The sequence below is a fragment of the Chelonia mydas genome, chromosome 2, assembly GCF_015237465.2.
Source record: "Chelonia mydas isolate rCheMyd1 chromosome 2, rCheMyd1.pri.v2, whole genome shotgun sequence".
Taxonomy (NCBI): Eukaryota; Metazoa; Chordata; order Testudines; family Cheloniidae; genus Chelonia; species Chelonia mydas.
This window is the reverse complement of record NC_057850.1, coordinates 102,013,576-102,031,740: the sequence shown is the minus strand read 5'-3', so window position 1 is coordinate 102,031,740 and position 18,165 is coordinate 102,013,576. Positions and strand designations below refer to the sequence as shown.

General features: G+C 44.7%; 1 protein-coding gene across 1 annotated transcript in view; it reads right to left on the bottom strand.

Annotated features, from left to right (window-relative positions):
• KCNG2 (potassium voltage-gated channel modifier subfamily G member 2) overlaps nucleotides 1-18,165 on the bottom strand; it is a 75,483-nt gene that overhangs the window by 24,691 nt on the left and 32,627 nt on the right.

Here is an 18,165-nt window from a genome sequence, read left to right as displayed (position 1 = left end):
CCTGCGCAGCTGCATGCAGCTCCAGCCCCTGTCCCTCCTCTTCCCGCCCCCACTCCCCTGAGGATTACATCAGGGCTGGGCCTGCACTCACCAGCAGCGGGAAGTGCAGGGACTTGGCCCCAGCCATGCTGCCAGTGAGTGCTGGGCAGTGGTTCCCCCCCGTCTCTCAAGCTAGCCCCACCGCGGAGGCCTGGGGCCAACCCCCCCCCCCCACCAGAGGCCTGGGCACCTCCTGTGGAGGGGCTGTGTAGGGCCTCAGAATAGCTAGGGATGGCCCTGCCTGGCTGAGAAACAAACCTGTTTATAGATAGTAAGGTGGTGGTGGGAAATAGCTACACATACAGTGCACTGGTGATTGCATCAACCTGAGGCATTCCTGACTGATTTGTGAGGTCAGCAGGGGCAGAAACAAGAGGGGCCCAGCTGTGCCTCGCTACACTGGCTTACACAGTTCACATATGGCGAGCAGTTTGTGTAGCTATCATACTGTATGAAAACTATCTTTAAGAGGGTCATATTTTGATTCTTAAAATTTGGAATAACCAAATCAGCAATGCTCCAGCGTGTGGTGTATGGAAATTCAAGAACTGCAGTGATAGATGTGGGTATTGCACCTTTGAGAGCTGGAATGTTCTGACCTGCCAAAGTTCCAAAGGAGACTCATTAGTCAGCAGCAGTCACAGCTGGAGACAGTTGGAGACTGAAATCTAAGAATGAAGTGGGGCTGGAAGTAGCTTGTAAACAGAGGACCTGCTTGTTGTACTAACTTGGGACCAGATGATGTTGTATAGTTACACAGTAGCTTTTACTCTCTCTGTGAGAAGTCCCACTGAAATTTGCTTAACAAAAGCCAAGCTGGACTGGAGCACTGGGGACCATATGTTACTTCTGGCTAATGCAGCAACAGATTTCAATCAAGTAAATTGAGGAACCAGAGAAGCAAGTGACAACTGCTCTTCCTGACTGGCATTTTTTATCTAAACACCAGGCATGAAAGTCTGTCTGTGGAAGTTATGGTGAGTTTTGCCATTGGCTTCAGTGGGGCCAGGATTTCACCCCAATTCCCTAAGTAACTCTCAAGAAGCGGGGATAAGTTTCTAACTTTTTCCCCTGAGGGGGAAGTCTCTGGTTGGAAAGCCTTTCTTTGTGATGGACCAGGGCAGAAGAGCTTAATCTGCTGCTGTTCTGAATGTATCGGGCATCATTCACAGCTCCAGGCTTGAGTAAACATTTGAGTTTACACCTCACCTTCACCCCCTAAACAGAACCCCTCTTTCTTGCACCACTGTCCTCAAATCTCTTAAACTTATTTATTCAGTATCTGCTGCCTGTTATTCTGCTCTCAGTATCACTTGTCTCCAGAGCTCTGAGCCTCTCTATTCTCCACCCATTTTCCTCCTGAAGCACTAGGTCTCAGGTACTCTGGAATTATAGTAGGGGAACACTCAAAGCCTCTTGGGCTGTATAAAGACCTTTGTAAGTAAGTAAGGAAAATAAACAAGCGTTGGAGCTCTGAGCCTCGAAACAGGAGATCTGGATTGAAAGTGGACTAGAGGTGGGGAGCAATTTTATTTGGAAGAAATGGCTCTATAACTAGGTAGAAGCGCAGAGAAAAAGCTATGGAATGAGGGATAGTTTAACAGCACTGATGACAGGATGGTAAGGGTGAGGTGGGAATTCAACAACTGGGGTGAAGGTAACATGTTCCAATCCACTTTCCATCTCATCTGGTTTCCCATTCACATGTGCTGGAAAGAAAACTGAACACGAGCGTTTTAGTGATTAGAGCATCAGACTGGAACTCAGAAGACCTGGGTTCTATTCCTAGTTCTGCCACTGGCCCGCTGGGTGATCTTGGGCAAATCACTTCACCTCTCTGTACCTCAGATTCCCCATCTGTAAAATGGGATAATAGCACTGACCTTCATAAAGCGCTTTGACATCTAGTGATGAAAAGTGTGGTATAAGAACTACGTATTATTATATATTCAAAGACAAAATCACAGTAGCTCTTCTTTCCTTTGGCCTCAATCAATCCTTAGATAGATTAAGTCAAAAGACCTCCCAGCAGCAAATGACAAATGCTTGTTAGTTGAAGGCATGCATCACACAATTACTGTTCTCTTCAGTTACGGTTAAGTGAATCATGCCTGCATCACTAATATGGGTCACATTCTATATACATTACTGGGACTAGGGGAAAGAAGAATATGAGGTGCCATGACATATTAACTCTAACAGATGCATTGCCTACATCCTAAATCAGAACTCTACAAGAGAAATAAAGAAAAATTGTCTGGCTCTGAAGTCTGATGTAGCCTTCACATAAGTCCAAGTCATAGAAGCCTTCTGTAGGCTCCACAGTCAAAATGACAGAAATTGGATTTCCCTCTGCATAGAATTGCAACAAGCGTAGGGTGGGATTTTCCAAAGTTGCATACCAATTCCCATTGATTTTCAGGATTTAGTCCTCTACAAAAATACGTGGACAAACTAAGTAAAGTAGATAAACACTCTGTACTGGAGTTGATGTCAGTTTCATCTTCGGTCAAATAAGACAGAGTAAACTGCTAGAACTACACAGCAACCTGTACTTTCCTTTCTCCACATTTCACCTAACTAAAGTACTTTCTGGTGAAAGCGATTAAATGTTTCCATTTGTCAGATGCCTCCCAATTTGCAAAAGAAACTGTTTGAGGCCTGAACCCAAAGAATATTTTATTTTATTAAAAAATTCCTCAGAGGGAAGGGATTTGTATGCCATTTTCTCTTCACGCCCTATCTTGCTAATTTTGGAGGATGCAGACCGTCTGACTGGTTTGTTGGATGCTCCATAGCATCCCTCTGCCTGGTGGTCTGTCTCAGCAGGAGCCACAGTAGGGTAACCAATTTTAACACAGCACAACTAACTTCTCTGTTAGTTGGCACTAACATGGCACGACAGCTCCATCCTAGACAGTGCACTGAGAGGCTGCTATGGGAAACTTCATTAGTCCAGAAGGAATTAAGAACCTACAAAGAATAAAGAACGGCATCTCATAGCAACTTGCATCCTGTGAAACTGGTGCCTTATCTCACGGACTTTAATGCAGCTGGGATTGCAAATACCATTACTGTCATAGTAAGGGTGCGTTGTCAACACAGCATATGCTTTAAGGATTCAGCCTCTTGTTGCTTTTGGTCAGTAAGATAAAATATTCACTGCCACTATTCTGGGCATCATGCTTTTGTTTCATGCCTCACTTGTTATACAAGTCAACATCTGAAAAGTAATGTACATCATTTTGTGGCAAAAAGCCAGGATTTGCTTTCTTCCATCCTGCCCATGAGCATGATGGTGCAGAAAAAGACCAATACATTTCCAGTATTCTTTTGAAGCTAATGCTATGTGTGTCCAATTTTCTAGGTGAATGAGAATTAAGCAGCAGCATGATGTGCATGTAGATTTTTGCATTCAGTTTATACTGGTCTTTTCATTTCCAGCTCTACTACAAAGGAGGATATGTTTTATAAAAACCCTGTTGATTAAATATCTAACTTAATGAATCAGACATTCAGGTTTTTATTAAATTGTCACTGGTGACTGGATAGGGGATTGGTAATACAATAGGGAGCTTTTCTTCTCTAGGTCAGCAGGCAGAATCTCAGGTAGTTTCTGAGGGCTTGTCTACACTTAAAACGCTACAGCTGTGCCACTGCAGCGCTTTAGTGTAGACATGACCTACACATATGAGAGGTATTATCCCATCGGCATAGGTAATCAACCTCCCCAAGTGCTGTCTACATGGGAATTTAGGTTGGCTTAACTACACTGCTCACAGGTGTAGATTTTTCACACCCCTGAGCGACATAGTTATGCCAGCCTAATTTTCCAGTGTAGACCAGACTTGAAAATTATATTAACAGTTGGAATAAGTTTGCTGGTGTCAGTCATGTTACTAGCAGGCAAACATCCACATAATAAAAACCACCATTACAAATGTCACCAATTGGTACCTTTTTTGGAAGTGTCACTACAGAGCCAAACTACTGAATAGACATGGAGCTGCATTACTCTCCCTGATACCCCTTAGAAGTGGTCCCTCCAGATCATGGCTGAGACATGTTGATGGAACAGCATAGGAAAGCTTGCACGGCTGCTTCAACTGTCCAGCAGATCAACTGTTGTTCAGGCCTGCCATGCTGGCACCTTTCCTGAGCAGTAAATTCACTCTGGAATGACTGTTGTTGACTTATAGGCATGGAATGTATCATGATGACCTTCACAGAAATATTAAGGGTTTGTCAAATTTACGTGGGTCTTAAAATACTCACTGCATGTTGATGTTCTCTAGTCTAAACTACCCACATACCTTCAGTGAAGTGGCAGTCAAAATGTCGCTTTAAAATCCAACACTTCCAGAAATGATGTTACAGCATCAGTCAATTGGCATTTCTCTTATTTAATCAACACATGGGTAGACGAGGAATGGGGGTATCAAAACATACACCCTATGGGTGGCTCAGAATGTACTTCCCTGACTGGAGTTATCTGAATTTTTATATCACTTTGTGCTAGTCACATTAGGTGGAATAAATCTAAACCATCAGCAAAGCGTTCAGCCACAACAAAAAATATATATCTATTATGAAAGTAGGCATGGCCAGGTTTAATTTATATCATACTGTCTTATGAGAAAACGTATGGCTAGGTACAGTGGTGATCACCTCACTGTACAACTGGCCCATAGGAAAGTCTGGGCCTGATGCTCTCCTCAATGTAAATGAGGAGTAGGTCTACAGAAGTTAGTGGAATGACCCTGGCTAAAACTGGTGGAAGTTCAGAATCAGGTACTGTGCCTTTTTCATGATAACTACCACAGACTTGTATTGACTTCGTACCTGTGGCTGCAAGACAGTATATCATGGGTCAGATTGAGTGTTGCATACAGATAGGAATTTTGCCACAGCTGCCCAACTAAGAATTTGTGCCATCAGGGTAGGGGACCCTCAGGTGGTATAGCTGGCTCCTATGGCAACTGCCTCCCTCCCCAATATGGGCTTGGGAGCGTATGAAGGAAAGGGAGGGGCAAATCACAACTCTGCTCTGCAGATTCCCGTAGGGGATCATAGCCAGCAGTCATAAATTAAAGCAGTCCCAAGGCTGGGTCAGCTTGAAATTCAGGGGACTGAAACCAGCTGTCCATTATACTTAGCAGATCTTTGAGTAGGAGCGAATCTGGCCCTGTGTGTGGTGGTTGTTATTTCAAAATGCAGTGCAAGGAACATTTTTAAAAAGATTACTATGGGCTGATTGTGCATGGAGGAGAAAATTATCCACAGTATTTTCCATTAAAAAAACCCTGAAACCCTGAGAGAAAACATTTTCTCTGCCATATATGAAAAGGACAGGAGTCACATCTTCTATGATCTGCACCTTGCAGATGTCTTGTTTTAAATTGTATTTCTTGCACAACAGTTCAAAGATGATGTAAATCTTCAACCTCTAACCATGGCTTCATAAGAAGATTTGTACGGAATATTTCGACAAATGATGTAATCCACAGAAGAGATGGGTAATCTGCCACCCACACCTCCTGCTGCACACCCCTCAATGCACACACGCACTCTTCACCACCCACTCCTCTAGCAGCTACCTTCTTTCATCTGGGCCATTTGGCGTTGCACAAGAGACTACTAGTCTAAAATTGGCTCCAAACTGGGATGAATGTCCTCACTCCATCTGCTGTTCTAAGTTACGAGGTACTGTAGGGTTTTCTTTTTTATTTTAGCACTGAGTTACTGAAGACTATGGGGCTTTTTAGTAATTCGGATTTTTAAATGTATCTTGTGGAACCGAATACATCCTAACAGAGCACAGGTTATTGTTACATGATTTAAAGTCACAGACATGAAACATACATTAGGTTGAATGCAAAATGTTTTCTCTGGAGTCAAAGGAGAATTCAGGCAGTGTATCCATTCTGCAGTGCTCAAACCCTTCCGGTTAGCAGACAAGCTGGAAAGTGACGTTACTGACTGGTACCAAGACAATTCCTACACCTTATCATCATAAGATTTATAATTCATATTGTATAAAATATGTTTACTGATAGCAAAATTTATAGACACAATTTGAAGATAATCTTTGATGATCTTGTAGTTAAGGCACTAGACTGGGACTCAGGAGATCTGGGTTCAATTTCCAGTCATCATCATTTCTATTATAATAGCACCTAGGTACTCCAGTCAAGAATTGGAATTGCTAGGCACCGGGCAGACAAGTAAAGATGGCAGTCCCTGCCCCAGAGGGCTCACAGTCTATATATTAGACAGTATGCAATAGGTGGGTGAAACAAATGGGGTGAGCATGGGTTGGGAGGATGTGGTAACAATAAAAGCAGAAAATCCAAAATCACAGGCCTGCCTCAGACTCCCTGTGTGACCTTGGGGAAGTCACTTAAGCAATCTGTGCCTCATTTTCCCATCTATACAATTATTGAAGTATGATTATTATTAAAATGGAGATAATACTACTTCATTTCTCCCACATTTGGCTTGTCTTTTCTGTTCAGATTGTCAGCTCTTTGGAGCCCTTATTATTGTGCTAGGCACTGTACAAACACATGGGGCCCTGACCTCCCAAGTTATCGGAAGTGAAATGATCAATATTAAAATGTTTTGATTGCTCTTACAAACACCCTAGATCAAAATCCACGCTACCTGTTATAATCTTGACTAGACGCAATCTATAAAAGAGGATGAGATACACATATATTTATCAACTTTACATCTACAATATTTTCTAGGGGAAAAGCTCATGAAACCTCAAGCAGAGTGAAAAGATTGTAACTAACAATAAATGACACAGTACACAAGGCAAAGGGAAAGTACGTTAGCATTACTGAAACTGGTCTCTGTAGAATTCCAAAAATGTAATTTTCTTTGTCCACAGAAGATGAAACTTGCCTCTCTCTCAGTTTATGACATGAATATCAAGAGGAAACCATGGCATGCATGAACTATTCAGCAACAGTCTTAGCTATCTGCAAAAAAGAAAGGACTATTCAATGTTCTATTATCTTTCTTTTATTAGATGCTTTGTGTCCTAAATGTAAAGTTTCTTTTTCAATCTCAGGAATGAGGCTTCCTCCTCAATTCAGGTGGAAAACAGTCAGTTTATATTTAAAAAATAAACTTGTTTTCAAATTCTGAAAAGACTGTTTTTTAACAACAGGATTTCAGGTCAGAAATCCAGCACTGAATTTTTGCCATGCTATAGGATGATCTGAAACAATTCAATTTGTTAAATGAGCTAACTAAGTTAACCTGACTCCAATGCTGTAATTATTTCCACTTGTGCCTACAGCTGTTTGTATCTATTAGAGATATTGAATCATCTGCTACTATTGCTGTCATAAATATAAAGGGAAGGGTAAACACCTTTAAAATCCCTCCTGGCCAGAGGAAAAACCCTTTGACCTGTAAAGGGTTAAGAAGCTAAGACAACCTCGCTGGCACCTGACCAAAATGACCAACGAGGAGACAAGATACTTTCAAACCTGGAGGGGGGAGAAACAAAGGCTCTCTCTGTCTGTGTGTTGTTTTTGCCGGGAACAGAAAAGGAATGGAGTCTTAGAACTTAGTAAGTAATCTAGCTAGATATGTGTTAGATTCTGTTTTGTTTAAATGGCTTATAAAATAGGCTGTGCTGAATGGAATGTATATACCTGTTTTTGTGTCTTTTTGTAACTTAAGGGTTTTGCCTAGAGGGATTCTCTGTTTTGAATCTGATTACCCTGTAAGGTATTTACCATCCTGATTTTACAGAGGTATTTTAATTGAAGTAAAAAGAATCACTTCTTTTAAGAACCTGATTGCTTTTTCATTGTTCTTAAGATCCAAGGGTTTGGGTCTGTGTTCACCTATGCAAATTGGTGAGGATTTTTATCAATCCTTCCCCAGGAAAGGGGGTGTAAGGTTTGGGGAGGATTTTGGGGGGGAAAGATGTTACCAAGCGGGCTCTTTCCCTGTTATATATTTGTTAGATGCTTGGTTGTGGCAGCAATAAAGTCCAAGGGCAAATAAAATAGTTTGTACCTTGGGGAAGTTTTAACCTAAGCTGGTAAAAATAAGCTTAGGGGGTTTTCATGCAGGTCCCCATATCTGTACCCTAGAGTTCAGAGTGGGGAAGGAACCTTGACAGCATCAAACAGGAACTCTGTGGAAGAGGCAGGGATAAAATCCAGTTCTCCAGAGTAGCAGTCAACTTTTCAGGGTCGCGTCCCACCCTTTACCCCTGTCTGCCACCACCCCCCCCTCCCAGGAGCCGGGGTTGGGAGTGGAGCTGCAGCTTCCTGGTGGAAGGAGGGTGGGGGGGAAGACATGGCATGAGGTAGGGGGGCCAAGGCTGGAGTCGCAGCTAAGAGCAGATCTGGGGCTGGGAACAGAGCCACAGCCAGGGGCCAAGGCTGTGGGTAGGGTTGCCAACTTTCTAATCACAGAAAACTGAACATGCTTGCCCCGCCCCTTCTCAAAGCCCCGCACCCCACTCACTCCATCCCCCTTCCCTCCATCGCTCACTCTCCCCCACCCTTACTCACTTTCACCGGGCTGGGGCAGAGGGTTGGGGTGTGGGAAAGGGTTTGAGGTGTGCGCTTACCTCAGGCAGCTCCTGGAAGCAGCCGGCATGTCTGACTCCTATGCGGAGGGGCCAGGGAGCTCTGTGCGCTGCCCTTGCCCACAGGCACCGCCCCCACAGCTCCCAGTGGCCAGGGTTCCCGGTCAAAGGGAGCTGTGGAGCCAATGCTCCTGGTGGGGGCAGCACATGGAGCCCTTGTGGCCACTCCTGCAACTAGGAGCCGGACACACTGGCCGCTTCTGGGAGCTGCGTAGAGCCAGGACAGGCAGGGAGCTTGCCTTCGCTCCGCTGCACCACCGACCGAACTTTTAGCAGCCTGGTCAGCACTGCGGGGTCCCTTTTCAACTGGGTATTCCAGTCAAAAAACAGACACCTGGAAACCCTATCTGGGGGTGGGGCTGGGGCCGAGCTGGAGCCGTGGCCAGGCAGTGATAGGGGCTGGCAGTCAGGGCCACAGCCAGGCGCAGAGCTGTGGCCAGGCCACGGTTGGGGGCCTGAGGCTAGGGGTGGGGCCAGGCACAGGGTCAGAGCAGAGCTGGGGGTGGAGTGGGGCTGGGTGGTGCTTCCTTCCCTCCCCCTGTGGAGGTTGGCCTGGGTCCTGCAACACCCCCCAAATGTTCCTCTGCACCCCCCTTAAGAGGTCATGCCCCACAGTTTGGGGACCACTGGCATAGGAAGTGGTTTGGATTTTTGTTATGCAGAAGGTAGCAGATGATTTTGGCTCTTGTGAGGAATGGATACATCTCCTTCCTCTCTCCCCCCCTATTGTGGGCAGGGATGGAAGTGACTTGACACTCTTTGAGGAGGCTTCTTTAGCTCCTCACACCAGTAATAGCTGTTCCACTTCCCCCCCAGCCCAATACCCACTACTGCTCCACACACTGATTAAGTACTTTCACTAAATGTGTCTGCTAACATGACGAGTAGGTAATGTTGATATTTAAGTTGACATAATTAAGCTTCAGTGTTCTCAACGAATTGAGATGATGGGGTGAGCATTACCGAAGGCCTGGATTCTTCACCTCTCAATGTCATTATTTCAGGCTGTTTGCAAAGCCAGAAAGACAATACTTCATTCACTACGTTGAACAAGGCTAATCTTTAAGACCATCAGTACCATAAACTTGTATTTTTAAATGAACATATCTGTACAATTCTGTAGTGAAGAGTGGGTTCTGCAGAAAATTCAGTGTCTTTGGAGCCAGAACATGGCTTCCTGATTATTTGTAGTGTTTTCTATGATCTCCTGAATTGTTTTCAAATAGCTCCAACTTCAACAACATTGGAACAGCTCTAGGAGCTAGAATCAGAAGAATTAATAATTTTGTGTAATAAGTGAGAAAAGTTCACTGACATCTTGCTGGAGAATGTCAGTAGGCAGAGGGTAAGAGAACACACTCCAGGCTGGCATTTTGGGACAAGCACCTCATCATTAGAAATCAGAGATGCTGGATTCTAATAACCACACACTCTGCCTGCCTGGTGTGGTTGCTGACTTGGTTCTGTGGGGACACTTGTATAAGGAGGGTTATTGGGATAGTTAAGAAACAAATTTCAAAGTTCAAGGAAGAATCCAGGCCTTTGGTAATGCTCAGACTTATTTATTTCCTGAATGTTTTTACACGTAGTTTAGTGTCAGGCCCTCTCTGTGGCAAGCATTCTTCTTTTCAGAGCTACCTCAGCTTCTCACACATTGCCTGCCACCTCCCTCCTTGAAATGCCAGCACATACACAGAAATGTCAGGATAAAAGACAGTTACAGAGTTCGCTTTATAACATCTCTACTACTGATAGGTTTTTGTTGCTGAGCAGTTGCCTCCATGCTGCCTAATGACACGCTGGTCATAAAGCACATTGTTTTGCAAGTGCTATCAACAGTAAATTACTGTCATATACAGCGGTGTTGTAACCTTGTTAGTCCCAATCATCGTGTCAGTTCCCAATATCTCAGTCACACTCCGAACTTGTGAGGTTCCCTCCCCCATGTTGTCATTTCTTAAATCTTATTTTAATCAGGGAAATGATCCATCTTTCAAGCTGCTTAATTTAATAGTCAACAGAACGCTTCCTTCTGATGAGAAGGTGCCAAGAGTTACACTGTATGAGGCAAAATGTATGGCTTTTTTACATCCCTCCATAACAAGTATCTCAGAGGGGTAGTGTATATGTGTATAACAGCTCTCCGATACTAGTACTGAGCGCTACAAACAAGGGAACAGCAAGTTGTAGTTACCCTTTGTAATGGTCCTCAGTAGCAGTTTGGTTGGGAAGCATAGCCTACTGGTCAAGGCTTCAACCCATGACCGGCGGGGGGATGGGCGGGTTGTTGGTAGGGGAGCCTGGGCTCTCCCGCTCCACTGGACTCCAACCCAGGGCCCTATGGGCTACCAGTGGTCTGGCAACCGAGGCTGCTGTCCCTGGGCCACTTCCTATCTTCCCTACCCTGAGTCAGCTTAGTCCAAGGCTTTCCCCTGCTGAGGGAGTCCAAATAAAGAAAATAAGGGGGGATTACCAATGTCCAGGGTCCACATAGAGGGGAGAGAGAGGTACTTCCCGCTCTGATTGTTTCTGGGGTGGGTCCTCCCTTCCTTCAGGGAGGGCCCTTTTGAGGCAATTGTATCAGAGACTTCAGCCTTTCCTCTTCTCTGCACTGCTGGAGCTTTGGACTGCAGGCCTGCTCTCTTCCAAGTCTACCCCCAAATGAGCTAATTCCCTGTTTTTTAATTCCTCCATCAGATGGAGCATTTGGGCTGTCTGGGCCCAAAATAATCCCTCAACCCCTTTTTGCCCACTGTGGGGTTTGTTCACCCCATCACACCCGTTTTATTTATCTTAGGGGTTTTACTTCCCAAACAAAACCTCATTATTTTATTCTGTTTTCTTACTAACAAGCAATTCCTATTGTTAACTTGAATAAACAGCGGAAGAAATGTGTGTGTTACAATACCCCCCCCCCCCAAAATTTAACAAATATAATATTTCATAAAATATGAATTTAAAATCCATTTGCTTTCCCATACAAAAGAGTAAACAGACATTAGTGTCTAAAAATCCAAGTAAGGAACTGTGAATAAGTAGACAATATCTACTTCATGAGTGCACTTGAGAGGAAAGCATGTAATTTGATTTGTACTGCATAATTTCTTTTGTATTATTTTATTTTATACTTTAAATGACCTCATTTTGCTTGATGTGTTTTGCAGTCTCAGTGTCTTACTCTTCTGTAGGACCATCTAGCTTAGGTTTTTCTTGAGCAGTCATTGCCATCATATCTAAGTAATTCCTGCAAGGTGCTGAGCGCCCTCGCCTTCCACTGAATCAGGCCATATATGGCTAGTACCTTAGACCTTGTGATGTTGGGCACACCTGGTGCAAGTGAAAATGTTCATTTAACAGACTAGTTTAGCAAGAGAACCTGCTGGTGTTTTACAATTCATCTAACTCATACTGTATACTTCTGCGTCTGCAGAGTGCTTACATTTTTCTAGCTGGAAATGATAGCTGCATGATCTGCAAGGGAAACAAAGTGTGAAATAAATATGAGTGCTGAGTAAATGCAGATGTTTTACAGTTACACAGAAAGCGTGGGAGAGAAAGAACACTTAGCTAAACCTCTAGTGATCAGCTAAGGAATGTAAATTGCAATATTTCAGATAAAATAGGATAATGAGCTCAGATCACCTGGTGGTTTTATGCTTACACGGACTATCAGTATTACAAATAGACTAATAAATAAGGAAGAAATACATAACTTCTGAAACACTGGGAGGATCCACTGTAATTGACTGAATAGCAGCAAACATGGAAAAGACCCAGATACTGTCCAGAGCAGCTACATCCTTATCCTTAAAGCCCAATCCAGCTGAGTACTGAGCACTCTCAACTCTCACAAAAGTCAGTGAGTATCATGCATGCTCAGCATCTTGCAGAAGGTGCTCTGTATCTCACAGAATCAGCCCCCTAATGTGCAATACCACCAGAGGGAACCACTGCAACAATCTATATAAATGGTACTTACACTTGCCCTAGCTAGAAAAAAAGACACTCTCTCACTCAGGGCCAGATAGTTGCTGGAGAGGCTGTGGTTTGAGGCTCCTTCAAACAGGCAGTATAGGTTGGGGGATAATGTACATGAGGTAACAAGAGTTCTGAGCCAAGATTAGTCACTCTCTAAGTACAGACATTAGTAGGTTAGGGCAAAGGGAGGACAAGGGTTACTGCTGGGATTCTTAATCGAGCCAAAGGGAGTCAGGCCCCCAACTCGCAATGGTTTTCAATGGAAATTAGGTCCCAGATTTTCAAAGGTATGTAAGTGCCTATGTCCTATTGAATCCATGGGAGTTAGGTGCCTAAATACCTTTGAGGATCTGGGCCTATGTGCAAATCTTCGCCGGTAAAGTCTGCAGATGATACAAGGATTGGTGGGATAGTAAAATAATGAGGAGGACAGGATATTGTTTTGGAGTAATCTGACTTGCCTGGTTAAATGGTTACAATCCAACAAAATGCACTTTACTACAGCCAAGTGCAATGTAATACATAAGAGAACGAAGACAGCAGGTTATACCTACAGGTTGGGAGGTGACTCAGAAAAGGATTTTAGGGGATCATCATAGATAATCGTCTCAACACGAGTTCTCAAAGCAGTACTGTGGCAAAAAGAGCTCCTTGGACATATGAAAAGGAGAATATCAAGTAAAAAAGCAGGGAAGTGATCTTGTATCTCTAAACAGCATGGTAAGGACTCTGCTAGAATACTGTGTCCAGTTCTGGTGCCCACACTTCAAAAGGATGTGGAAATATTGGACAGAGTTCAAAGGAAGGCCAAAGGAATGATCCAGGGGCCAGAAAACAAGCCGTCTGATGTGAGGCTAAAGGAGCTCAACTTATTCAGTTTATCGAATAGCACAGGGGTGGCCAACCTGAGCCTGAGAAGGAGCCAGAATTTACCAATGTGCATTGCCAAAGAGCCACAGTAACACATCAGCAGCCCCCCCATCAGCTCCCTCCTGCCCAGTGTCTCCCACCCACCAGCAGCACCGCCGATCAGCACCTGGCCCTCCATCCCTGTGCCTCCCGCTTGTCGCGATCAGCTGATTTGTGGTGTGCAGGGAGGAGGAGGAGCAAGGGCGCGGGGGACTCAGGGGAAGGGGCGGGGGCCTTGGGGGAAGGAGTGGGGCGGGGCTGGGACCGAGCCATGGGTTGAGCAGTGAACACCCTGTCGCACATTGGAAAGTTGGCGCCTGTAGCTCCAGCCTATGCAAGGAGCCACCATATTAACCTCTGAAGAGCCGCATGTGGCTCTGGAGCCACAGGTTGTCCACCCCGGAACAGCAGGTTGAGAGGTGACTTGATCACTATGTCTAGGTACTTATACATGGAAAAGCTATCTGACGGGGGGTGGGGGGGAGAGCTCTTCAATCTTGCTGACAAAAGCAAAACAAGAGTCAATGGCTAGAAGTTAAAATTGAACAAATTCAACCTTGAAATCAGATGCAATTTCCTACAGCGAGGGTAATCAACTACTCGAGTAGTTTACTGGGGGAGGTGGTGAACTAACTATCACTAGTAGCCTTTTTTGAAAGATATGCTTTAATCCAGCTTCTGAGAGAAGTTCTGTGGCCCGTATGTGTAAGGGTTGGACTAGATGGCCATGGTGATCCCTTTGGACCTTGAAATCTGTAAATCTGTTACTCCCCTGTTCACCCCCTTCCCTTGTGGGCCTCGGGGAGAACACTGCCCTCAGCTTGCTCATAATACTTGTAGCACTGTACGACTAATCTAAACTCATGCTTCAGGGCTTCAGCAAGTCACCTGCAGGGGTCAAGAAGAATTTTTTTCCTCCCACCAATGCACAATTATAATTTGGGATTGAGGGTTTGGTTTTGTTCCTCTGAAGCACTGGATATCTGCCACACTGCTAGAGATAGGCTACCTGATGAGGTAGACTGGTGTTCTGACGTGGTACAGAGAATCCCCTTGTTTTAGATAGCTGGTCGGTATGTCTTGCTCACATGTTCAGCATCCAACTGATCACTTGATTTGGGGCTAGGAAAGAATTTTCTCCCAGGTCAGACTGGCAGGGATCTTGAGGGTTTCTCACCTTCCTTTGCAGCTTGGGGTGCAGATCGCCTGGTGGGATCATCTGGCTATATCTCACCTATTCAATTCCCTGACATTGCAGGGGCCTTCAGCACTGGTGTCACATAAGTCCCTCCTGTTCTCTGTGGCACGCAGCAATTTAGCTTCCTGAGGACTGAAATGTTTTCGTTTATCTGAAGTCACTGGGGGTATTTGGGTGAAAATCGATGGCCTGTGATATGCAGGAGGTCAGACTAGATGATCTAATGGTCCTGTCTGGCCTTACATCAGTGGTGGGCAACCTGCAGCCCATCAGGGCAATCCGCTGGCGGGCCATGAGACAATGTTTACATTGACTGTCCGCAGGCACAGCCACCCACAGCTCCCAGTGGCCATGGTTCGCTGTTCCTGGCCATTGGGAGCTGCAGGAAGCAGCAGCCAGCATGTCCCTGCGGCCTGCGCCACTTCCTGCAGCTCCCATTGGCCGGGAACAGTGAACCACGGCCACTGGGAGCTGTGGGCGGCCACGACTCTGGACAGTCAATGTAAACACCACTGTCCACCACTGCCTTACACTCTATGAAACTCCCTTAGGTTCCCTTGAAAGTCCCAACCCACAGCAAAAAGATATCTTTGGTAGTTCTATTTATTTTATTTACTATGAGGTTGCAAAAGTTCCCCCATCTTTTGTCTGGACTTTCTGTCAATGATAATTGGTGGCTATTTTATATTAGCAATGTACCCTATTGTTGGTCGCTCTTTGTTAGGCAATATTATAAATATGCAGCTAATACTAAAAACCATTGTACATGCCGAAACTGCAGCCACATTCTTACAATATGGACTGCCTGATAACAACGGAATCAGGGAAACACATTTCAGTTACGCGTACAGTGTAGTGTTGAATGCCCGCACTCTGTTTGCATGTAAATCTTGGAGGATTTTCAGATAAACAGTATCCTGCACACATAGGGCCAGTTGCTCCCTCCACTTCACTGGGTGCTATGGACTCTGTGTAGTTGTGCTGTACAAGGTGAAAAGCAGTTCTTGAGGTGGCTAGATAGACGTCTCCTTGAACTCTGTCACACTAGGACAATTTGAGGCAGGCCAAGGGTGAGGCGGGAAAAGGAACTAACTGGCTTTCATGCCACTCCATGGCCTAGTGATGTTAGGAGTGGAAATTCACCTGCACCCAGCCAAGCTATTCTGGCTAGACACTGGGGAGAAGATTTTATAGATGCTACCGGAATTTCCTGTGCTATCCTAGGGGGTCAAAGAAAATAATGAAAACACAATCAAGGTCAGTCCAACCTAGAGGTCGAACACTGACTAGATGGCAGGACATCGTTCACAGGGACATGATCAGGCGGGGCTTAATGAAGGAACAAGCCACGGACAGGAACGAATGGCAACGATATACCACTCCCTGTGTATACAAAGTTTTTCTGGGATGAAAGACCAGAATTTACTGATGAATGTTCCTCTGAATTCTCCTACACAATGGTCATGCAACTACTAACACCCAATATTTCAATTTTGGCCACTTACTGCAACTGGCCTTTTCTCTGTTGGGTTCTATTGTATCCTGTAACCTCACTGCCCAAATATTGCTCTTACCCTTTCATGCTCTGCATAGCACCAGGTCACTCTTTTTATTATCTCAGGGTTTACTGCTGCCTACTCACAGCTGAATCTGTCTCTTCCTTTGCCAGAGCATAAAGAAAGCACATTCTCCCTCTGTGCCATCCTCCTACCTGCCACTATCCTCATATATATTTAAGCAACCAAATCAGAGGAACCTCCTGAGACGTCTATTTCACATACGATGATCTGACACAATCTGGCCTGCATCTGAGTAGTTGCCATACTCTGTTCAAGTCATTTTCCATTAGAGCAATATATTTCCTTTTCACACAACTGTTCCCTCCAAACACAACTTCCCACAGGTACCAGTCCCACCTCCTCACTATCAATGGCCATTTTCTGACATTCTACATTTTTTCCATTTTTCTCCCTTCTGTTCAAGGCCTTAACTTTGGTCCCTTGAAAGATGAGGAGATCAGACAGTAATACAGCTACTGCAGCTTTTTCCTAAGGACACTTCTTCTCTCCTGGATTCTGTAAATCCTTCTGCTTTTCATCCTCACTTTAGTTTCCTTGTATTCCTCTGACCTGCTGTAACTTGCAGCTTTTTTTCAAGGTTTCCACTTTCCTGCCTTCACTTTCTGCTTCCAGTCACACCCTTGAAATGGGTGGCAATTACTAAAGGAATCCACATTTATCTCTGAACTCCTCCCCATCACCACTTTTCACAGGGGAAAAGAAAGTATTTATCTCTGAACTCCCCCCCCCACACACACACTTTGATTTCCTGCAGCCAGATTCTATAACTGGCTGCAGGAAATTCATCCCTTCCTCATTCCCCTGCCATTCCCAGGTGGGAAATGTGGTTGTGGGGGTGGAAGGTGAGGCATCACCTCTCAGGAGCAAGAGTTCCAGAGAGGTACTACAGTGGTCAGTGGTTGTGGGGGTGAGAGCACAGCTGGACAGGAAAACCAGGATGTTTCTGAAAGTACTTGGGTAATCTGTGATTATTAGAAAAACAAATCAAAGTGAGCAATTTACAGGCTGAGTTTGAAGGTTATCTTCCTTTAAAAGAGCAAGACTGGCAACATGGAGGAGAGTGTAATCAGAGTCCCTACTCCACTGCTACACGCCCGGAGGATCTTGCCTGAGCAGTGCTAATCTTCCTTAGGCTAGTTTAATCAGCTTTAAGGACCAATTTACATTGGTGCTGTGGCATCAGAGAATCTGGCCCATTCCATTTACCTGGAGTGCCACACTGAGGGTGGCTAATAACCTCATTTTTGAGGTTAACTCCGTACACAGGAACACATTTATTCAAGCAACCCAGTATTATTTCCTTTTTACAGCCCTTTTTTTAAAGTTGCATTCCTAGTTTTTTTTGGTCCCCAGCACTTTCTGTACCTTACATTTCTATGCACTGAATTGCTTAAACCACAATGCTGCTCACCAGTCTCCTCCTCCTTTATATTGTCTGCCCCACTTTCACATCTCCAGTTTTATATTATAATGAAAAATTCATCATCTTGCTGCATGTTCCACCTAATGAAATGAGCAGAACTGGTTCTCATGTGCATCCTTTAGGCATTTCAATAGTCTTCTCCACCACTCCCTAACTACTAGCACTCACAAGTACCCTCTGTCTTTGAGATCTAAATGATTCTTTACCCTCTCAAGTGCTTCATACTTTTACCTAAGGCTACGACTTAGTCATGGTATTTTTAGTAAAAGTCACGGACAGGTCACCGGCAAAGTCACAGGATGGTGACCTGTCCATGACTTTTACTAAAAACGGCCCTAACTAAATCTTAGGTGCTGGAAGGGTGGTGGGGGGAGCCACTTCCAGGGATGCTGCTGATCCTGGGTGGGGCACTCTGGGC